At 40.9% G+C, this 23,477-nt stretch overlaps 1 long non-coding RNA gene across 3 annotated transcripts in view; it reads left to right on the top strand.

Moving 5' to 3' along the window:
- LOC111937894 (uncharacterized) overlaps window positions 1-23,477 on the top strand; it is a 77,575-nt gene that overhangs the window by 18,608 nt on the left and 35,490 nt on the right. For all 3 annotated transcript variants that reach the window (XR_015278454.1, XR_015278455.1, XR_015278456.1), the window contains exon 3: window positions 13,095-13,225. This is a non-coding gene — a long non-coding RNA (uncharacterized LOC111937894). The remainder of the gene's footprint in view (window positions 1-13,094; window positions 13,226-23,477) is intronic.

Here is a 23,477-nt window from a genome sequence, read left to right as displayed (position 1 = left end):
TTAGAGAGGGAGCAGGGGGTTGAGCTGCCCACCCTGCTGCTGCTGCAGCTCTGCTCTTATCTTCCTTCACCTTCTCTACATACTCTTGCAGCGAGGAAAAATGGAGAGAAAGAAGAAGAAAAACCTCACAAAGTTAACTTTAACAAATGCAGTTTTTCCTCTCAATCTCTCTTGTTGTTTGCCGATAGAGGAAAAAAGGGCACATTTTACAAAAGCAGGCGATGTTACACGAAAAGTCTCTCAGGCCAGGTGCTGACAGCGGCGATCATTGCAGCTTATCAGCATGGCCTTGGAACTTTTCTTGCGCTGCTTCTGCCCCCAGGGTGCCTTTGTTCTCTGCACCCACCTCAGTGCTCCCCCATGTCCCCCTGCTTCGGGTGGAAACCAATCTAAATTTGGCTTCTTTTCTTCCAGGGTGGTAAAGATGGAACTTTAATAAGATTGTAATGCTAAAAGTGACTCCAAAAATGAAGCAAATATTTCTGGATGTATTACATCCTGCCATAACTGAACAGATTCTGTTCGTTGTTTCAGCGTTCGCTGTGGAACTTTTTTTTTTTCTTTTTTCTTTTTTTTTTTTCTTTTTTTCTTTTTTTCTTTTCTTTTTTTTTTTTTCTCTTTGACTCTCCCTCCCTCTCTCCATGGGCAGCAGAGATAGGAGTGCTAGTCCAGCAGTGGGAGGTAAAGGCATCTGCCGCTGTGACACAGGTAGAATTACGGGGCTCACAGCCTCAGCATATCTCACTTTTCTGTCTTTTAAGGTACTAATTAATTGCCGTTTCCCATATCAGAGCCGATATATCGGTCCGTTCTTGCACCGCAAAAAGCAGTGTGAGCACTGCAAATGCCCATGACAATTAGCCCATATAATGAGCATATCCAGGTCCTTTTCCTGGGCTGCTTCGCCTCTTTTAACGAGGATGCAGAGAAGCAGTTTATCTGCCGCCTCAAACTCTGCCTCCATGCTGACGGCCACCCGCAAGACGGAAGGTTGCGACCCTTCTACCACGCCCTTGCCTTCCTGGGCCCCCCCCAGCAGCCTGACTTTCCACGTCCTACCGCTCAGCGTTTCACCGCGCTCAGGCTGCCTATCCAGTGCCGATCCAAGCCCGCGACGTCTAATGCCCAGATCCACTCCGCTGACTCCAAAGCCCCTCTGCCCGCAGTGGTGTCCCTGTTCGGGCGCCAGATGTTGAAAGACCCCCGAGCTGTTCACCAGTCTTCACAGAAGTAATTGTGAATGCTGTTTATTTCTATTATTAACACACCTTTTATAGGGTTCTACAGGGTCTGCGGGCAGAGCAAGCTACTATTGGCTAACACACACAGGTTTACATTCTTATCCTTGTACACAAGGATATTGTTTTGCTTTACTCTCTCTTCTGCAGGCAAGTTTCAAGGATTTCAGCCCTTAATATCACGACTTATTTCAAAGGCTGGTTTGTGCATACAGGCCTTTACTAATATATAAAATATAGCAACAATCTTCTCCTATGGCATATGAACACATGTCCCTGAAATTCAGAAAGAAATGCAGTAAAAGTGCAAGTAACCAGCGGGGGAGAATGAGTGGACTAAGGTAGGCAGAGATGTCTCCAAAGGATGGCAAACCTTGCAGAAGCAGCAGATCAAAAGCAAATTAATTCCTGAGGTGTGGAAACTGGTATCATGCAACTATATGAATAGTGGGGACTCTGTTCTCCACCACATTCTAAAATCCAGAACAGAAGTGGTGAATAATAGTTACGTCTGAATTCCAAATTAGAAACCTGGAGAATAGAGACATAGTTTAAATCTCCATAAGATTGCTCTGAATGCCCTTTTTAAAATTTACCTACATGAGAGAGAGAAAAAAAGAGAGAGAAAGAACTGTAGAAAAATGAGAGCTGATGCTCGTTCTTGATTTCAGAACCTAACCTAAATGACTTTGATCTCTGCAAGTAAACCTGCTTCACAGATACCTGCAACTCCTGCTGCCACCCTGCACATAGCATTTTACTGTCAGGCAATTATAAGCTACAACTGTGATGCCACTTCAGCTTTAGTATTTGCCCTTTTAATTTTCTCTGTTGCTATGGCAGCAACAGATGACTGCAATCACTGCTGTTTATATTGCAGTCCAAGTCACATCAATAGAAATCTTGGAAGCTAAACACTAAAAATCTGACTTAACTGTATAATGTATGTGTTGTTGTACATAATAGGTTGTTTGCAGTAACTGGGGTTCTTAAAAATCTTTTTTTCCCGTAGCATTTGGAAAATTCCTTTAACTAATAGTTGTGAAATGATAATTTACATTTAATATATGCTTACTCAATGTCCTTAAGGTAGCTGGACAAGATTTCTTTTACACTGTTTCCTATATCCTTGAAAACAAATATTTTAATGACCTTTCTAGTGTTGAAGAAGGGCTACTTTATCTTTCTGCACACTGTATTACTCATAATAGTACATTAGGTCTGAAATAATAAATCTTTAAAAAGATACTTGAGTACTTTCTCTCACTTTGTTTTGTCTATTTAGACTGTCCAGGCTGGGGTCTCTGCAGGAGCAGTGCTCCGGATGTACTCCAGCATCAGCCAGCCAGCCAGCAGAGCTTGCAGAGTGTGAGTTCATTTCATGGGACAGTGAGGAGTACCCACCTGCACCCCCTGAGTCACCTGCACCTGTCATGCCCTGAGTGCACGCCTGCATCTGCCCTGCACAGCTGAGCTGCAGGGCTGTGCCTCACAGGGCTGGGACTCCTTTGCTGGGTGATGTGACTTTTCCCTACAATGAGCTCAATCTCTACAAGACAGCCCAGGAAGGCAATTTGCTCTTTAAATGACCCCAATGTACATTGGGTGTATTGAAGAAAAAAGCCATTTCCTAGTGACTAAATCTCATTAAAAAAGCAATTTTCCAATCAATTACAGTGCAATTTAGCTGCTAACTGTTTAATTATCAAAAAAGAAGCTATTTTGTACTTTGTTCCTGTATTTATGAACCATGCTTTATAATTTCATCTTCAGAGTTTTGAATGGAGGAATGTGACTATTCTATTGATGCAATTATTGTAAAATTACAACTTTCACTTCAATGTATTGTATTAGTTCAAGGAAATATTTTTTGCACAGAAGCTTTTGAAATAGGAGAATCATTGATTTCTAGAAGAGCTTGAATCTTTATTGTTATTTTTCATGCACTACAAAATTGCATCATCTTATGTGGATTTTATTAGAGGAGCATTGGGATTATTTTGTTTGTTTGTTTACTTTTATTTTCTTAATCTTGTGTAAGAATTTCAGTCCTGGAAACATGCTGAAACTAGAGAAAGGTTCCTCTTGAAAAAAGAACTTGTGTCTCTGGAGAGACCGAAAAGGGACATTGCAGGGGTGGTTTGTGAGAGCTGGGATGCTGGACCTGGTTGTGAGATCCTGTCTCAGGGTGAGCACCATGGTGGAGCACATAGGGCTTAGTGTCGAAAACAGGAAAACATGTGAGTAGCAGGGCTCACACATCTTGCAATTTTTATTTGAAATCTTGCATGCTTGCTGTTTCTCTTTAAACAGCTCCAGTCCCGAAAGTTATTTGAGAGGACGAAGGGAGCTGAGAGTGAGGGGGTAGGAGGGCTCCGAATTAGGAGATAATTAGACATTTCTCCAAGATGTGGTGGGCATTAAAATGGAGTTTAATGGTGGCAGTGAGTTTTGGTTCCCCCTCCTCTCACAATTTTTAGATTATTGCAGGAAACTTGTTACATAAAACTCCTACACAGGTCAAGACCCACACCACTGCTCCTTGGCATGTCACGATCACTTTGTGTTTCTGTGCCCTTGTGCATGTCTGGTCAGTTTTAAAATTATAGTGCAAATATAATACCAGATATGGTAATTATTTATCTCTTCTTCATGTAATAAAATTTTCAAAAGCCTCTAATTGTTTTAGGAATAAATTATTAGTTCACAGCTCTGGCTTCACAAATCTCACAGTTATGCACTAAGAAGAAAAGTAGTTTTTGTGAGGAATGTCTGTTTTCCTTCTTTCTTGTACATGTCCATGTGGCTGTTGTTTATTTCCAGTGTGTCTGTGTCTGGACGGTTCTGTTTATGAGCACAGTGGTATGGCACAGATAATTATTTATTGATCTAGCTCAAATGATTAACGATTGGGCTTTAACAGTTCTGTTCTATTACTGTGCATGAAAAGCATTGAAGTAATTAAAACAGTTTGATTGCTTTGAGTAAGCTAAGACTTAACACACAGATACACACACACACTTTGCAGTGTCACCTGAGGATGACACTCCTAAGGCCCAGGCACAACACAGCCTGTGGACTGAAGAAGCCCTGTGGTGGCTGCAGAGCACTGAGTTGGGAAAGGCACACACAGCCTTCAAAAGGAGCTTTGGGGGTAAGGTCCCTCATGAAACTCCACTGCTGGAGTTTAAATATTGACTGGAAAGACAGAATTGCAGGTCACAATCCTGTACAGGCTTATGCTCAGTTTACCAGTTTCAGGGAGTGAGTAATTTTGTTTGTGTGAGTGGATGAGTCCTGTGTGCAGCACCAGGATCAAGTGGCTGCAAGGTCCGAGATGCAGCCATCAGAATGTTTGCCATGGAGCTGAAAGGCACAGCTGTGGGAGCTGCCCCTGGCTCTGAGTGAGAAGAGAGCTGTGGTTTGCAGGTTCATTCTAGCTCAATGATGAGGACCATCCCCTAAAACTCTGCTCTGGCAGGGCTGGGCCAGGGCTGTCACTATCCGTAAGGTGGGATTCGTGATGTGGTTCTTTTAGTCGGTCTTAGAGTACAAAAGATTATCAGCAAACCAAGGACTTAAACAGCAAAACACACTTTATTGAGTACTCATCAGCACTAATATGCGAAAGGGGGAAAAGAGGAGAAAGCAAAGCATAAGGAAAATAGAGTAAGGGGATTATAGCTACCAACGTCCAAGTCCACTCAGCCGTCCAACGACGCAGAGTCTTCTGTCCGTTGGGGAGATCTCAAAGGAAGGTAAGTTTGGGGTATAATTTTATAGTCTTTTACAAAGCGAGGGGCACAGGGCCCAAACCAGAGGAGGTTGATGATCACTGTGGTGAATTCCATTGCGCAGGGGGCAGGTGTAGGGTACAGAGCAAACCACATCTTGCAAGCCTTTGCTCACCAGCAGGAACGAGAGCAGTGTACCATGCAACCACCTGCAATCACTTAGCAAACATCCACCTCAGCTAGGCCCAAACCCCCAAACCAAGTCCCTTGTGATATTCAGGGTCTCAGTCTCTGTCCTTGAGACGATTGTGAGACAGATGAGAGAATCTTTGGACCATCTCTTACAGGGGCCAGGCAGAAGCCCTGGCTTTCCCTGTGGTCCTGGTGGCTACACAGGGGCCCTTGGCCCCTTCTCTTCTGGGGAAGCTGTGGCAGGATTCTGGAGTGCTGGGGAGGGTATCGTGCCTCACACCAGCACCAGGCACCAAAGGTGCTTTTTGGTTTCATCTTATGCTGTTCCTGAGGAGTGGAAACAAATTTGGAAGGTGAAATGAGTCCAGCAAATGGATTTTTCCTGTGAAATGTGACTTTTATCTCAGCTAAGCCTACCTATTTAGATTATAAAGCTGAGGATTGAAATGGTTTATTCGAGTTTCTCTGCTACCAAACACTGGTTTAAATAAAAGGTTTTCTAAATAATTCATATAAATGTTATTCAATAATTGATAAACTTTGTAATAAAGATTGAAGCCTAACCCAGTAAAACTGCAAGTGCCTTTATGTTCTTTATTAGCTAATTCTGTTAAGGAAAGTATTTTCTGTGTGGAAGTTTTTTGTGTTGGTTGTTTGTGGCTTTTGGGGTTTTTTTTAATTGTTTGTTGGTTTTTTGTTTATTTGCTTTTCTTGTCAGCTGGCCTCACAGGAAGCAGGGATTAGAGATTTAGCATCAGTAACAAGCAAAGCCATGGCTCACAGAGGCACCAGGGCTTGCCTATGCTCAGCCTCAGCACAGGCTCAAGGGCCCTCTTTGGACCAGCTTCCCTCTAAAACTGCAGGAGTCAGCCCTGGTGAAGGCATCTCTTTGGGTCATTGAATAAAAGAGGCAGAGTTGTTTCTGTCTCTCGGAGAATGTCAGCTCAGCTTGGCTCTGTGGGGAGGCAGTCCTTGAAAGCTCCTGTCCACCTCCTGTCCCATGGCTCTGCAGTGGGGGTTGGAGAGGCTCCTGATGCTGTTCCAAGCCCTGCATTGCAGCTGATCTCTGCATCAGTGCTCAGGGAAGCTGAAGCAGGTCCAGCTCAATGTGAGGTCACTATGCATATTTAAAAACACATTACTTCTCCTGCAGATGTTTTCATTCAAAGATAAGTTAGCTTTTGTCTGCTATGGAGGAATAAGGAGTGACAATTTAAGGCCATTTCTGAATGAGGGCCTTTAAGTAAGCATCTTGTGCATATATCCCACATTTTTTTAAGATTTGCTTCTGGTTTCCCAGCTGTCCCAGTGCTAGGAGTCTTGGGGGTCCAGAAGCACTCCAGTAGCAAAGGGCCTTACCTTCCTAGATTTGAATCAACCTATAACATTTCTTTGGGACAAAAATGAGAGCTGTTGAATTTTCAGGTTTGGTGATGTGCACTGCTATAGGCAGGCACGTGAGATGGCAAGTAGAAGTGTGTGCATATAAATAAAATATATCAGCTTGCATGTGTTCTTGTGAGTTGAAATGATAGATTTTCAGAACAGTCAATTATTAGCCAAAGTTTCACTGAAATGCATTTCTACTCAAGTGAGAAATGCAGGAAATATTATTTGCAATAATTACGTACCTGACTTGGATTTACAAAACCATGATTATGTTATGTATACTTTGTAAGGACTTTGATAAACTTGTTCATTTTGTGCTATCAATTTAGAGAAGACAGGAACCATTTGTTTATGAAAATTTACCATAAATAAACAATGAGACAAGACCTAGATTTATGGCTTAATATTGTAACTGGGTTTTGCTGAAGGAAGAGTAGTCTTTTGAAAGAGCGAACTTACAGTTAGTTATTTGTGTACACAAAGAAGGTGCAGTATATTGCAGATGGCTCATGAACTGCCTGTCAGCTTGTTTGGCTGGGAATTTCATTCACTCAGAAGATAAAAAGTTCACAAAATCCATTGCAGATGATATATAAAGAGTAAAATTATAAAGGCATCTGTGTGTAGCTGCACGCAGACATCCACTGAGGTCAGTGAAGTGGCACTCCTGCTTTCCTGGCCAGGCCACATGGAGTGAGTTGCAGCCTGGTTGGTGAGGAAGGACTTAATTTATCATGTTTTCAATGCCAATGCCTCTAGAAAGGGCACTCTGTCCTGGGGGTTCCAGCCTGGGAGATTTACTGCAGCATGAGACAAAAAAGCCTCACAGGAAACATTTCATTCTGGGACCTGTTGTGATTTCTCTTTCAAGATGTTCCCTTGAATGGGAAATTCCCATTTCCTGAAATGAATTTTTTCTCTTTCTAGGAAGTGCAGATGTGATCCACAGTCATGGATCCATCTCTCTCCAGGAAAGGGTTCCTCTGTGTGTTAAAATTCTGCATGTCCTTAAGTTCTGGGTGCAAAGAACTTCCCAAGGAAATAGAGTGGGAAGGAAATCTGTGCCTGCAAAGGCCATGAAGGTGTCAGAGCAAGCCCTGCCCCTGGACATCCAGCCTGTTCCATCATCTCCCAGTATTTCCATCATTTCCACAGCAAAGCCACCTCCAGCACTGTGGGGGGACCCATGTCAGCCTGAAGGCTGCAGTGTTGGGATTTCTGGCCGCTCCAGGAGGCTGCTGAATTCCAATATGTTCTCCCATATGTTTTAACACTTTTGCATTTCTTCCATCTGTTTATGGGAAATTTGAAGGAATTTAATGATCTTTTCTAGGGCTATTAAACCAACAGCTGTTGTCACTAATAGAGGACATTCTTTATGGCAGTGTGCAGATTCCAGTGATAAATCCAGCCCTACCACCCTATATTTCCTTTTATTAATTCAGCATTTGTACTGAAACTGAGGTTATGAATACAGGCAGATATAACTTTGGCATAAAAATAGGAATTTTTTTTCTTTTCCCCTGATTCCTGAGTGCTTTTACTATGAAATACATTTTATGCTGGGTGAGACAGAAGTTTTTTGTTCCCATTTTCCTTCCTTCTCCTGTTTTTGTTCTCCCTGACAAAAAAGCAAGCTGAAAAACTGGGGAAAAGATGCTTAAAAGAATGGAATACATCATAATTGAATAACTGTTTTTGATGATGCAGAATTAAATTACCCTCTGGTTCACCAAACTGATGGTGACATTTATTGTATTTGGGCAGGTTTTTGTTTCTTGTTTGTCTTAGTGTCCTGAAGGCAGTAAATACCTGCTTGAATATATGCTATGCCAAATTACACACTATCCTGTTTTTCAAAACTTTCACTTAATACTCTATAGTGAAGAGATTTTTTTTGCTGTATCACTCTGTTTTTTTCCTATTTTTTTAAATGGTAACATAAACCAAAATAATTAGAGTCTTGTGCTTAGTGAAATACCTGATGTAATATTTTATGTACTTGCACAGTGGTCCCATATCTAATAATTTCAATATCTTTTCCTAAATATTTCCTGTTCCCTTGAAGGCTTTCAGAGCCTCTGGTATCTGTGAGTGACAAAGCACCAAGGACAACACAGTGGGACTGTAGTAGATTCCCTCTGTCTCTTGGTTTAATGTGTCAGAATGAAAGCAAATAACAGCAGAAAAACAGTCTGCTAACATCACTCTCAAAGTATTTGAGGTATTTTAACTATTGTTAAAGTTGTATATAAACTGCCAAGAGACTTCTGATGGATATCACTTAGGAGTAATTGCTGCATTTGTGCTATTAAAAAACAAAAACAAGACAAAAATGCTTTTGTGTTGTCTTCTGCAGCTTATTCATCCTGCACCTTAAAAAACAAAGCAGAAGACGAGGTAGTTTTTCATCTTGACTGAAATGCATTTTAAAATTAATTGGTTTACTGGCTTGAAAGCTTCATAAATTGGATTAGAATCCCATATGTATATATATACTGGCTACAGGTAATGTGTGATCTGACTTGTTTGTTATCTTTTGATTGATTTTCTCACCTACATTTTAGTTAAAATAATCCCTGCACTGACATCATAGGCAGAAATGGCTAGAAGCTGAATGATTATCTCTGCCCTGGGAGAAGATTTGGGCTCAAATTACCAGTTTAAGAGAGATTTATCAAACCTGTACAAAATGCATGTATTGGAACCTGAATTAATTAGCATGGAAATGAGTGAGCACAGTTAAATACATACAGCTTGTTAGTATTCAGCATTGCTACCATGAGATGAAAGAATAAGAAATGAAAAAGATGGAATGAGTGAGAAGAGGAAGCAAAAAACCAGATGTTTCTTAATCTTGGGTAGTGATTCATGACAGTTTCCTTGTATCATATCTATGTCCAAGGGCTTCTGTCCATATTAGAAGTAATTAATAAATTATTATGCATCTATCTAAGTCTTTTATTCTGTCACTCAGCACTGCAGTTATGTGCCTTCTTTGGGAAATGGAAGCAATAACTGAAGTTTAGGGATCTTCACACACTTTGGTATAAATACTTGTTTTCTTTTTTTTCTGAGCTAAAACTCTATGTTAAAAGTAGCAATCCTTTCCCTGAAGGGCATGAGCTCATATGTCATGATTGTGAATATCATAACTGTAACTTCATGGATATATGGATAATGAGCCAAATGTACAGTGACACAGAGGGATGAATTAAACACTTGACATTCACCTGTGCAGAGAAGAATCCTGATCTGCAGTATCAAATGGAACTGAAGTAGAATCGAGCCTGTGTAAAGTTTCAGCTCTGGTGAGCTTTCAAGAGCAATATTTACTATTCTTTTGTCAAGTTGGACTTGTAGCCTCATTCAGTTAGATTGAATGAGCAGAAGGAAAGCAAAAGGAAAAATGTCTTTAAAGAGCAGCAGAGGTTTTGGATCATTTATTCCTTACAGCATTTCTCCTCAAACACAACTTTTCTGTGGTTGCTTCAGGCTGAGTTTTAAACTGGATTTTGGATGTTATTTTTTGCTTCCTAGGGAACTCTTTTGGAAGCATGTTTTGGAAGCATGTTTTCAGGCAAAAGTGTGAACCTTGGGAAGAGGGTAAGAAAGACACTTGTTCCACAGGAAGTAGGGACCCCTCTTCCCTGCTGTGGTGCCCCTGGCTGGCAGCATTCCCTACAGAGCTGGCAGAAACTTTGCCAATATGTGGGACCCTAAGTTCTGATTTCTCTTTGCCAGACAGATGGACATTAATTGCTCCACCAGCCCATGGCCTTGTAGTCAGGCAAGTGCCTGGTGCTCCTGCCCTTCCCCAACATTTTGATAGTCCTTTCCTCTTTAGAGTCTTAATCCCCAGAATTGTCACGTTTGTGAGGAAAAGCTGCATAAGATTCATTGCATTTCAGAAATGGAGAATCCACCCTGAAAGGGAAGACTGCCTTTGAAATACACACTAGGCTTGGTAATGTTTTATGTGTAGTGCTTACAGCATGTTTAACTATCAAGGTGACAGTAACTGAAAGATAGATTCCTGCAACTTTGGCATTTATGTTTTGACTGAGAAAAGGTCAACTTCTTCATGGAGTCTTTTTTAAACTGGTGGAATGGAATGGAAATGTCACATTGTCTTTCTGATAGTGTCACCAGTGCTTTGATTAAAACAAGTTTAACCTGCAACGCAGAATAAAACACAAATGACTTCAGAAGAAACTAGTCCAGAGTGTCTGGGATCGGGAGAAATATTTTCCTTGATTTCACTAGTTTGGGGATCTGGTCTAATTGAAACATGAAGAAAAAGATAAATTGTTACAATTTTTAAAAAATATACTGGGAAAAGATTACTTTAAACTTACTACAGCTGTTTGGTTTTTCTGTTGTGTATCCTGTACCTATCTTCTTTGCCAAGTTGTTTGTCATGAGGTTTTTCTGCTTGACTGTCTTGGGAGTCAGCAGAATGAACGGATAAGTGCAGATTTGCAGGTCATCACCAGATCAAAAGGACTTTGAGTTACTATTCCCTTTGAACTGAAAGGTCCGAGACTTCCTGCTCTTTTACACTGTAGCAGGTCTTTTAACACTTGGCTTCTGTACCTCAAACGTTATCAGAATGATAAATTCCTTGACAGCTGCTTGCTCAAATTTTTAACCATCACGTTCCAGTACGTTGTTGAGAGGTACTTGATGTGGAATGTATTATGAGACTGCCTCCTGCTGCAGGTGAGCAGGATTGTTCCGTTCATTTGTATAAAATGCGACAGTCCTGTTGGAATCATTTGCATAGACATGGCTTGAACGGGAGTTAAGATCCCGAGGTCTGATTTGAGTTGCTCTGAATTTGTCTGTTCTTAGAGCAGAAGCTTCTTCTATTGAGATGATGCTTCTGACTTTCTAGAAGCCATTTTCTTGTATGAGTGTTTAACTGTAATTTAAGACATGCATCTGTTTTCAGTAGTAGGGTGAGTGATTTTGAGCATAATCCTGACAGAGTTTGATATTTAGCATGTCTAAATGCCTCTGAAATGAGCATGAATAATGTGGACATGATTTTCTGAGCCTGAGATAGTTTCAGGCTCTCGGTGGCTGATCTATTTCCCAAGAGAAAGTCTTTTGGGAAACTTTTCTCTCTCAAGGACTGTTGTGTAAATAAGATTTTAGCTCTTAAAACAATGACACAGATATTCTGAGTGTTTTTTTCTCTTGTCCCACCAATGGGATGAGAGAGGTGCTGTTCCTTGTACCAATCTGGTTAACCTGTATTGGAACACCTCATAAAAAGGCTTGAAAACCCCGAAATAAAGGCTTTTGCCTTCTGAGAAATAAAACCTCGGCTACTGATACCGAACCCATCGCTTCTATTTCGTGTCCACTAGCAACACTATGATGTTAATGTTCACTGCTTTTCCCCTCTGTTACATCTATACCTGATCTCCTTAGTCTGGCCTTCCTTAGACAAAATTGTTCTCTCACCTGTTTTTCCTAAGCAATTTTGAGACCTCAGATATTCCCCTCTGCATTCTCTCCAGCTGATACTTTGCATGATCATGATCATGAGTCAATTCACATTCCATGTAATCTATGATGATCATAGATTCCTTCCTGCAGGATGCTCCACAGGCATGTTTCATACCCTGTGTGTTTGTTCAGCCTGTTATTCTTGCCTTTTCCCTATCGACAGCCTGAGGGCAGCAGGGGAAGCAGAAAAAGCCTTGGTGTTGTGCCTCAGAGCTCAGTAATAGTTGAGATGCCCCTGTGCTATCAGTGCTGCTTTGGCCAAAATTCTAGCACAGCACCTTTTGGGTTTAGGGTGTCAGTTATCCATGTCTTAAGACAATCCAGAGGAAATAATGGGCAAGACTTTCTGTATCTCCTGTATGCTTCTGCCTGTGACACACCGTATTAAGCATTGCTAACATGTTGGATTTAGGGGCTCCAGGTAATGAAAAGACATGAATTTGGTTACAGACATGTGATGTTCCCAGACACCCTGCTTGTACCACGCAGGATGATGTGACCTCCTGCCTCTTCCTCCTTGTGAACCTCCCTCCTCAGAGGAGGAAGAGCGCTGTTCCCAAAATAGCAGTGGCTGAACAAGAGAGTGGCTTTGATTTGTGATCCTCAAAAGCAAAGAAATACTAGGCAGTTGTGTTCAGCACAAATGTGCTTTCCAAAGAATTGCTTTCAAGGCTGAACTTTTAGCTGAGGATTTATCTGCAGTGCTGTCATACAGATCTGTTGAAGTTTAAAACTAGGTAATGCCAGTATTATCTCAGCACAAGGAAAATAGCTAATTCACAGGGTATTTGGCAAATGCTTTGCCACATGAAGTCTCCCATATCTGTATAAACACAGCTGACAACATCTAAGAACTAGTTTTAGAGGGCAAGCCACAGTTGCTCTAGTAAACACAGCTGTTGGAGCACATGGCTTGGCTTTAATGAAAAGAGTTCCTGAGCACAGGGACTGGGAGAAGGCAGTCCGTAAGTGTTGGTCACACAGGAGTAAGAGAATTTTCAAGAGGTTTTTCTCCTTCCACCAGGGACTCTGTTCTGCTGTGGAGATAATGTTCTAGACATGAGCCGCTGCTCTTCAAATGGCAGAAAGGTGTGTGTGAATGCTACATCTGAACATCTGAAACAACAATTCCACCAGCATTCTCTAGTTTTTCAGGTATGTATGTGAAGAGGCAATATTTTTTCATCTCTTTTTTTATGCTTGGTTTTGTTCTAGAAAGTTTAGGGAAGTTAATTAATTTTTCCATCCCTCTGGTTCTGCTCATGAAAAAGGGAGAACAGGAACATGGCATGATGTGCCTCGGTGGTAAGGATTCAGCAGTATTTTGGTAGGCTGAAGAACCCCATTTTTCTGTGCAATACCGGGAATAATCAGGAACTCTGATTACTCTTGGGTAAGGGCGAGAAGGCAAAGGCACAGAAACTGAGCCACAGCTGATTTGATAAATTTTGCAATTTACTACAATCATTAGTATCCAAGACAAATTCAGATACTTTTTGCTTACACTGACAGCACCCTCAAATCACCAGTGAGTGTTCTGAACAGAAATCCATGGAAAAGACGGAGCCATCTCAGCACTTCACCACACCCCTGTGGAGGGCTCATCTCCAAGCACACTGCAGCCTGCAGCTGTGGTGTGGCTTGTATTGTCTAAAAACAAATGTGAACAACAGCATCTCCTGCTTACAAAGACATGCCAGTTGAAGAAAAGCTTTGCTCTTCCTTAACATGACTTCAGTCATAGACAGATTCAGCTTTAGAGACAATATCAGGACACAAGCAGTGTCAGTACCAGCATGGGTTGTCTTTGCTTCAGCTGCACACTGTGACTCAAGACCGTTAAAGCAGGGAGGAAGATGTTATTCATCATAGGGCTTTTTGTGATTTTCTTCCCCAAGGCTTCAAAGGGTAACAGAAAAATTGGAATTTCAGAACCACTCAATGCCCAGCTAAGCAAAGTCACACCATCAAATTTTCAAGTCAATTAACACAGTAGGAAGGCATTGCACACTACTGAAAGTGTCTCTTGTTTAAACACCTCAGTGAAAACCGCGCTCTGAAACCGAGCCTGAACTTCTACTGCACCCCTGTTTACTGGCTCTCTACAAGTTACACTTCATGCTTACACAAATGTTTTTTGACATTTCAGTAATGTCATTAATGTCTACCTAAAGCAACCACCTAAAGCAACTAGTTGACCCATTTTCCAGATGACACTAACGGTTTCAAAGAGTGACTGCAAGTACAGCCAGAGTGGCCAGGGTCGGGTAACATACCAGGGAGGAAGGGGAAGGGCATTATGCATTATGCATCAGCTCATTGACCACAGCTTTCTCACAGTTTCTTACCCAGAGACATCGCAAACAATAAATACTCAGAGTATTTGTTCATTTCCCTACAGACAAAGAATTTACTATTGATGAAATTCAAAGAAAACAAAACTGACAAAAAATACTAACTTGTTTCCAAACTCAGGAAAATTTGTTGCAGGGGCCAGTTTCTGGGATGGAACCAGTACTTCAGAAGTTGTGTGGTGCGACATGGAAATGAGCATCTTGGCAAAGCCCAGTGAGGTCACTGGACTTATATTTTTTTCACTGGTCATTGATTCACACTTTTAAAATTTTGAGAAATAGAGGTCACCTCTATCTGTTGCTTCTTACTGGGCACTTGGCTGATCCTTGGATTTGATCTTCATTTGAATGAATTAAAATCTATCTCCTGCTGAACTCAGCAGAGCCTGCAGATGGTCTAAGTCTGTATTTGCATTTGAACAATTATATCAAAGCATGACACTTTCTTCTGAGACTGGTTTTGAAGGGAATTTTTGTTAAGATTTTTTTTTTTTTTGTCACAGAGGTGATTCAATGATGTCATTGAATTTGCCCAAGGGAATCAGTAGCTCTTTCCATTAACAGCCATCTGTGTTTTGTATCCTTGCCTCCACTAAAATTCTTCATTCTTCTTGTTTTTCCAGCATTAGAATAATCTATGAAACACTGCCTGTCATTAGGTGAAACTGAATAAGGAGTAGTTCCTGCAGCTACATCTTGTTTTCCAGAAGGCTAAAAGGCAGAGAAGATACATTAATTCATTTTCTGAGCACGAGATACCTCCTCTAACCATAGCAGGAGTTAAAAACAAAAGGCAGAGCAATAAATCCTGCACTTGGAGCAGTCAGGAAGTACAGGCACACCCATACCAATTTTGTTTCACAAATTGAAAATCTTAGCAGAGTCATCAGGCTTATACCTACTAACTTGATCATTATGTCCTTTTTACTATTGGAAAAAGGATCTACAATGTAGGTATTATCATCACATATTGCTATTATGTGATTTAGATGGTCACTGTGGGATAATAATTCACACCTTGCTGGGACTTGAAGCGGAAGTCTAATATGCAAGTTTCTTCTGTGAGGTTTAGAGATTGGTAGCACATTAAGCTCATGTGTTTTCTGAGTGGGGTGTGAGGCAGGAGCTGTTCTCCAGTGGGATACCTTGAGTGAGGTGCTTCACCACTGCAAGCCCATCATGGAGCCCTTGTGCTTGCTGAACATGGGAGAAGAGGCAGGGTGGGCATTAGGAGATGCTGAGGGGAAGCTGATCTGCAGGGGATGACAGCTGGATGTGGCACCATTTACCACCACCACCACCCTGGGCCCAGCCGTGGAGCTACTTCAGCCTAGTGAAGAGCTACTTCAACCTGTCCAAGCTGTGGGCTGCCAGGTTTTCCAGGAGAATGGTAATGAAGTAAGAACTGCTATTAATGCTTTCCTACTGATGCAGTTATCCAGAGTGCAATGCCAGGGTCTGACCCAGAAAGATTTTTTGCCCCCATGGTTTCCTACAAGACAGTGTGCTCTGTTTTGGGCAGAACAGAGCTTGCTCAGGTTCTGAGCAAGCCCCCTGGCTGCCTCATGCTGTGGCTCTCAGGAAGCTTCTGTGACAGATGTGAGGCTGCTCATCTGACAGGGATTTAGAACACTCAGATGGAAGATGGTTTTGACTTGTTCGAATTCTTCTGCTCTCACCTGCAGATTATTTTTTTTAGTAGTGTCAGCAATGTTGTGACTTGGGCCAATAAACACATGGTTATGAGGTGTCCTATTTCCTGCAAATTGGCATTTTTTCAAGATGTAAGGTTAGGACAGAGTTTGTAAATTAATAGCCATATAATTCATACTGACTGAGCAATCAAAATTAGGATAACTCTTGTTCTTGATCTCAGCTAAAAGTTAGGCTTTTGCTGTGTATTTTCTCAAAAGTGGCAACTCAAAAGTTGGATACTTCAGCCCAGAGATGTCTGCTCAGTATCCTGTTAGAGCAGTGGGAGAATGTGTATTGCATCATTATCAGGTAAATCTTGAATTTGCTTCTGGTAAACGTGATTGACAGTTAACTTTCACTTTAATTAATAACAAAGAATTTTGTTTGCTGAAGTGATTCTAATTATCCTTTTTTTGGAATAGCCTATCTCTGAGACAGTTAGTGCCATTGATTGTAACCTTAGGTTTAATTATTTCAGAGGATTCATTAGCATGTTAATTCTAAACTGTTATATAGCATTCAGCTTTTGCTTTCACAAGAGTATGGGCTTCAGTTTTAGTAGCTGCTAGTGACTGGGGAAGCGGAAAGAGGATGGACAGGAGAATTAACCTCGTTTTCAGAAAGATAGTAAGGAGGGATGCTTGCCATGAATTTCTGTTGGAGGAGAGCAAAACCAAGAAGGTTTATTTCAGCAGGACTGCTTACTCTGGGAAAAGCAGAAAATGCACCCACCTGTTGTGTGAAGGCATTGGCTCAAGGTCAGTGATGTAAACCAGAACACTGTGATAAATGAGGACCAGAATTAACTCTTAAAGCCAACATCTTGCACCTTAATTTAAGCTGAGTCTCTTGCTGCTTGGTAGTGGACCTCAGTGATAAGCCTGAGAAAGCAAAGTGCATTTCATTGCAAGGTCCTTTAGAAGCTCCTTGGTCATGTGCTTGGCACATAAAGAAACTTAAAAAAAACTTTTTTCTTATCTTTACAACTTGATTTTCTGATTATGTTTTTTTAGCTGCATGAACATCTGTGCCTAGAGAGCCTCATGTAGCTTTCTGGAAAAAGTGAGAAGTTCCTCTTTCCATGTTTGGTGTCACTCTTGCTCATTTTTCTGCTGTGGACTCTGACACCAGAGTGAGGAGATGTTAACATGCTGTCCTTTTGTTTGACGCTGTCTCTTTTTGAAAGTTCAAAGTGGGAGAAGCCTTTGAGTATTATCTCTGCAAACAGCAGGCACATGATATCACAGCCCAGAATCAAGGAATCCTCCCCAGTTCTTGAGAGGATCATTTGGGGTTAATTTTGAGGGTAGGTTTTTGTGTCACTTGAAGAGATACTGAAGAGGTTCATAGTAATTTCTCCATGCTGGTACCAACAACAGATCCAAACAAAACATGGACAAGCTCCAACAGAGATGGGGCATCAGCAGTTACTTCTAGGAGTGCTTTGGCTTTTGACTTTTTTTTTCTGGCATATATGAAGAGCATAAAGGAACACAGTTTAAGCAGAAGGTGGCTTTTACCAGATGTGCAAATGCAGTAGTAGCAATTCTTTTTTTTGTATACACTTGCTCCAGTTTTCACCTTGCCTTTTCCTCTTTGGTTTTGTTTTGTGAAGGAGTGGGCTATTTGGCTTCCCCCACTGGTTTCAGTCACTCTGAGAATGTCCTTTTACTGAAGTAACTTCCCACACTCACCCACTACCTGGTCTGGCTGGTTTTCAGTTCTGCTTCTCTAAGCAACAGAGCATTAGTGTGTTTTCAGGCGCCATGTCTTCAGAAGATAATGCAAGTGCAGTCAATGATTTTGTAAGATAAGTAGTGGTGCCCTTTCTTTCATTTTGCTGCAGCTTCAAAATATGTATTTGTAGCAGTGTTTCAGACATAGCCCTCATTGTAACAGGGTTGGACTTCTCCATCAACAGGAACTCTTAAATGGAAATAGAATTCAAAATCTTTGAGAAGATGGAATGTAATTTATTTACTGTGAAATGAGGGAGTAAATGTTTGGATTTACGCTGAGCAACTGCTGTGCAACTCTTGTAGTAGATGTTTTAAAATATTACATCCAAGGGGAGATGTGAGATGGCAGGATTTACAGGGGAAACAGTGATCTGAGGATGCAGCAGCCAAGAGCTGCTGCTTTTGGCTGTCAGAGATGCTTGAGGTGGATCCCAAACCTGCAGAATCTTGGCATGCCAAGGGGAGACACGCCCATCCCAAGGCTCTGCAGCCCTCCACCTGATGTCAAAGCCTAATAAATTCAGTGGGACTATGTGCATGTAACTTAAATGTATGGCTATCTTGGTTTTTTTAGTTCCCTGTAATCAGAGTTAATTATTTCAAGACAAGATTTTTGGTGCTACAGAAAGGCACAATGTTATTTTGGAATATAAGTGCTTTTAATTTCCATGTAGATTCTCATGTGAATTTCAGGTGCTTAATTATAGCTAAAAGTTTTTAAAGTCATTGATCTACAGATTCTTGATTAACACAAATAAAATCCTGAATAATATGTAAAAAAATTTCCTAGGAGAGGTTGGTTTATCAGACAGTCTTGTGGAAAGTTTTGCAAGGGAAGATGTGGACACTTGGCTCTGTCTCTCTGCCCCAGTCCCATGCAGGGGGTGGGTGTCAGTGGGGCCAGCTGTTCACAAGGGCCTCCTGGCCCTTTGCTTTGGCTACAGGACCATCAGAAAGGAAATTAAACAATGAATAAATCCTAAGCCAAAAAACAATTTTAAAAGGCGTCAAATTGCAAATAACAAGTGACATTGTAATAAAAATCAGTGTAAATTGTGAGATGTCTTACTCTGCTCTCCACAAGGAAACTATATAACAATATTACATGGGTCCTCTTAATTCCATTTTAAGAGCTGTGGCATAATGATCAATCCATTAGCAGCTAAATGAATTTCCATTTCTGATTAAGTCTGCCATAGGGAAACTTTGCTGACTGCATGTGTGGTAAAGGAAGTATTGTTCAGGGTTTATTTTTTCCGTAAAAGTTCAGTAGCTATTAAATACATTCTAATTAGCTGTGGTTAAAAAAAATTCAGTCAAAATTACGTATTCAGTAAATTTTTCTCCTGAAAGTTTGGTTCATGGAAACATCCCTCTTCACTTTGCCTTTCTTTTACTCCTTAGGAGAAGCTAAACCCTGCTGGGGGTGTTTTGGATGCAGGCAGATTGCTAGGTAACTGAGCTCTGAGGTATTTAATCACTCTCATTGTAAAATCAAACAACAAAAATCCTCAAAACTAAGACCTAAACCTAGCAGGTCAGTGATACAATTCTGAGTTTTGCTTTGGAGGCAGAATGATCTCTGTGGAAAAAACAATTTTGGAAAAGTAAATGAACGTCTGGATTACAGTGACAGCAAATTACAGCCTCACTTATGGTTTTGAAGAATTGTTGGATGAATGTTTTATGACAGGATAATGAGTTTTCCTTTCAGTGGAGTTAATGTACCTTGGGACCATTTATTTATGTAGCTTACCTTGCTGTGAATACTGTAGGGAAAAAACAAAGTTCAGCACAAGAGCCTTGGCAATCAATCAATCAATCAATCAAACAATCACTCAATCATTTTCTCACCATGCTGAAGTGAGGTTGCACTGTGTGGCTGTGCAAGTCAAGGTTCTGTTGAACTCAGTAGCCAGCAGATCTTGTATCTGCTGGAAGACATTAACCCAGTTGTTGAAATTGTCATTCTTGCTAATCCGCACTGCCTTTTCCCAGAAGTTATGCACAGAGCCAGAGCAGATGAGCAATTTGCATTTTCTTCTGTCTTATTCTTTTGCTCTTTTCCTAATTTTCCCCCATTTTTTTTTCCTTTTGTAACAAGACTGCAAGTACTTCTCCTGGCATATTTATCAAGTATGTCTTTTACTAAGATTTGTCTGTCAGCTTGCCAGACAACCCAGTTGGAGACACAGAAGCAATTTAAGGATGAATATTTCAGTCTAGGAATAGCACCAAGGAAAGAATGTTCATGGTTTCTGCTGTCCTGAAAAATCCCATTCCCTAAAGCTGTCCTTTTCACATAAGTGCTCGGGGCCAGGTAGAACTGCAGCACAGGACCTGTGGTCAGAGGTTTGGATAGGGAACCTCAGAACTGATAGCTGAGATAAGGTATTCCAGAAAGACAGCTGAAGTATTTCATTTACCAAATTTTCTGCTGCCTTTTGGCAGCCTGGCCTTCTGGCTGATGATTACAGCTATGGTGAGTTTTCAGATGGGACATTTTTCTTTTGAGAACTGCTATTTCATTAACACTGAAAATGGGGATGTATTGATATAAAGGAAATAGTCAGGGACAAACAAAATACATTGTCAAAATACACCTTTTGAGAGTTTCATGTCCTGACTCTTGTTGTACCATTCTGTGAACTACTTGGCTGTTATACTGTATTTAAATCCTCCTTTATTAAGGGTATGAATTTGTCAATCAGTTGGGAGGTGTACCAATGCTAACATTAACTTCAGGTTTTCCAAGTCTTGCTGAAGGAAATGCTAGTCAAATGGCAAAGGATGAAGAGATAATATGTAATTTTGCATTCCAGTCATAACCCTGAAGAAGTTACAGCTGTCAGAATTCATCATTTTAATACTAACATAATTATTATAAATGCAATCTCTTTAGTGCCCCAGGACATTTGTCCCAATGGGCAGTGAAATGGACACAGTCGAGACAGCATTTTTGCGCCACTCTATTTCAGATGTTGTTTTACAAAATCAAGATGCCTGTCATTCAAAGCCATGCTTCTGGGAAGGTACTAAGGGTATAATTTCTATAAATTAAACTGTAGCCTTTTTACCCATTAATGGGAAAAACAATCTCTCTTTGTGTGTTCTGAAGGCCCAGTTGATCATCTTAAATTGATGCATGCCACTGCCTTGGCTCCATGGAGAAGCTTCTGTGCAAAGCTATGATCACAATGATACATTTCCCACCAGGATTTTATGAACAGTGTGATTAGTTTTCAGACAGCACATGATAGCATTTTTACTTATAGCCAAAAAATGAAGTGCTTAAGATGGTATTGGAGAAAGCCTCACACAGGAGATACAAGAAGACTTAGAGCTATGGTCTATATTTAGTTGAAGTATTATTGGTACCATTGATTTTCAATTAATATTCAGTATTGACCATTACCATAAAGAAGACAGCAACATAGTGCAGGAGATTTATGAAGTTTTTTACAAGTCATTGATTTTTATTTTTTTTTGCTATGCAGCTGTTTGCATTAATAAGGAACACATGGAGATATTCCATAAGAATTTGTCTCTCCCAGTTCAAGGAGACAGTGAGTGAGAATCTGTTTCCTGGAGGTGTCCCCTGCAGTACATGGCTGTTTGTCTACTTTTCATAAGGGTGGAACAGCTGTGCTCTAAACAGGTTTTTACAGTAATTTCTGTTTGTTGATTTCATGGCTAGAACTTTAAAATATTTTTGATGCTGCAAAGGTCTTGCTCTGGCTCTATGCTGATTACTAACAGAAGCCATGCAAATGAATGTGGATACAGAAAATAAATTGTCTAGTTTTTGTGTCTTTCACTGTAAAATGCACTTGCCTTGTTTCATCCCTGTTACACCATGGATACATCTTTTGAGCTGACATCTTTATTAATTGTATAATTACACAAATGGACTTTTTTGGCTTCTTCGGATCTTTTTTTGGCTTGTCCAGCCTACTGTTTCTACAACTGGCAGATGTAAGCTGTGTAGTGGGGATACTCAGTGTAGCATTTCCATCCATCAAAGTCATAGCATTAGTTTTGCCTTAATGCAAAAGATCCAGACGAAATCCATCTTCTGTTTTCTGGCTGTCTGGTATTTGAGACAGTCCCCAGAGTGGTGTAACACTTGCACAGCACCCAGATAACATGAGACTAGATATTAAGTACTCCTCCTTAATTTCATGCTAGGGCTGCACGCCCAGGTTGCTGCTTCTCATGCCTAACATGAGAAGTGAGCAGTTCAGCAGCCAGAATTCACAGCTGAATAACCAAATACAGTTAAATAACCAGTGGAGCCAAAGTCCACTACTAGCGTTAAGACAGCTTTCAGGACCGTGCTGTAGTTCACTGGAATGGATTAGTTAGTGCCTGCTTCATGTCACTCACTGCTGCTCTCCTGTGAAGGGAATTTATAAGGTGACACAATGTTGGCAGAAAAGTTCACTTATTTCTCTATGAAAATTACATGGGAAGGGTTAGACTGTATTTGCTTCCTTCAATGGATGCTCAGCATGGGATAGTGCATTGAAACTTTTTTGTGCACTAACTTCTAAAGAGCAGATCAAACTTTTAAGCTGTCACCAGTAATGAGCTGGGAATGATCTGTGTGGCCTGTGCCATGAGCTGGCAGCTGATGGCTGTGTTCCTGTGTTTTCTCCCCCGTGGTTCTCTCAAGGAGTTAAAAGAAGCAGGAATATTACAAGTGAGACTGATTCACCACCACCTCATTTCCTTTTGGAAACGTGGCACTTCATTGGGCTCTGAAGCCTTTTGCCCTATTCTACAGATCTTTGGATACATTTTGCAAGATTTTCCCTCTCTGAATTTTGGAGCTCACATGTGAGGAGTGCAGCAGTTGTGTGCGGTGCCAATGCTGTGTGTGTGGGCAGGGGCTGGAATTTACTGGGGTCAGGAAAGTCAGATGTTGACTCTGCTTTCCCAGATCCAGTCTCCAGGGAAGCTTGCCAGGAAAGAGCTGTATCTTCAGAATTAAGCAGGTGCACATTACTGAACTGGCACTTCAGGATCCTCTCCATTGTATGAGGCTGTAAATGCATTTTAAGAGATTGCCTATTAATGTTGCAATAGATTATCTATATCTTACCACATTACTGTTGCGTTAATTGTTCCTAAAATGCTGGGAAAAATTTCCTCATTTTTATTAACTAAAGAAATACAGGAAGTGTTTTGACAGGCTGTGTCAGTATTGCTGCTGCACATTGTATTCGTTGCCCTTGGCATGCTCTCATCCTCCACACAGAGGCATGTGCTGGGCTCTACAACATTGACCTCCCAACTCTTCTATTAACCTGAAATAACCAATTCTGCTAGAAGCTTAAAAAGCTCTTCTAGGCTGGGCTGTAATTTGGGAATTATTCAAGTATTTTTCTTATGAAGGGATAAAGTTGAGGCAGAAATACAATGTGCTTTGTCATGTTTAAATTTAGCATGCAGCAATTACTGAGAAAAAGAAATTGTATATTATGACCATATTGTCAGCCCCATTCACTCTGATTTATATTGTCCATGTGCAGCAGGACCTCAGGCTCTGAAGAAAGGCACTGTGGTTTTTGGCTGTCCCTAAAGGCTGGAGCCAGGGAGGAGGCAGTGCCTGTTGTC

Source organism: Cyanistes caeruleus, chromosome 21, assembly GCF_971803275.1.
Source record: "Cyanistes caeruleus chromosome 21, bCyaCae1.hap1.1, whole genome shotgun sequence".
Classification (NCBI taxonomy): domain Eukaryota; kingdom Metazoa; phylum Chordata; class Aves; order Passeriformes; family Paridae; genus Cyanistes; species Cyanistes caeruleus.
Note: the sequence above shows the minus strand (reverse complement) of the source record. Positions and strands in the feature narration are given on the sequence as shown.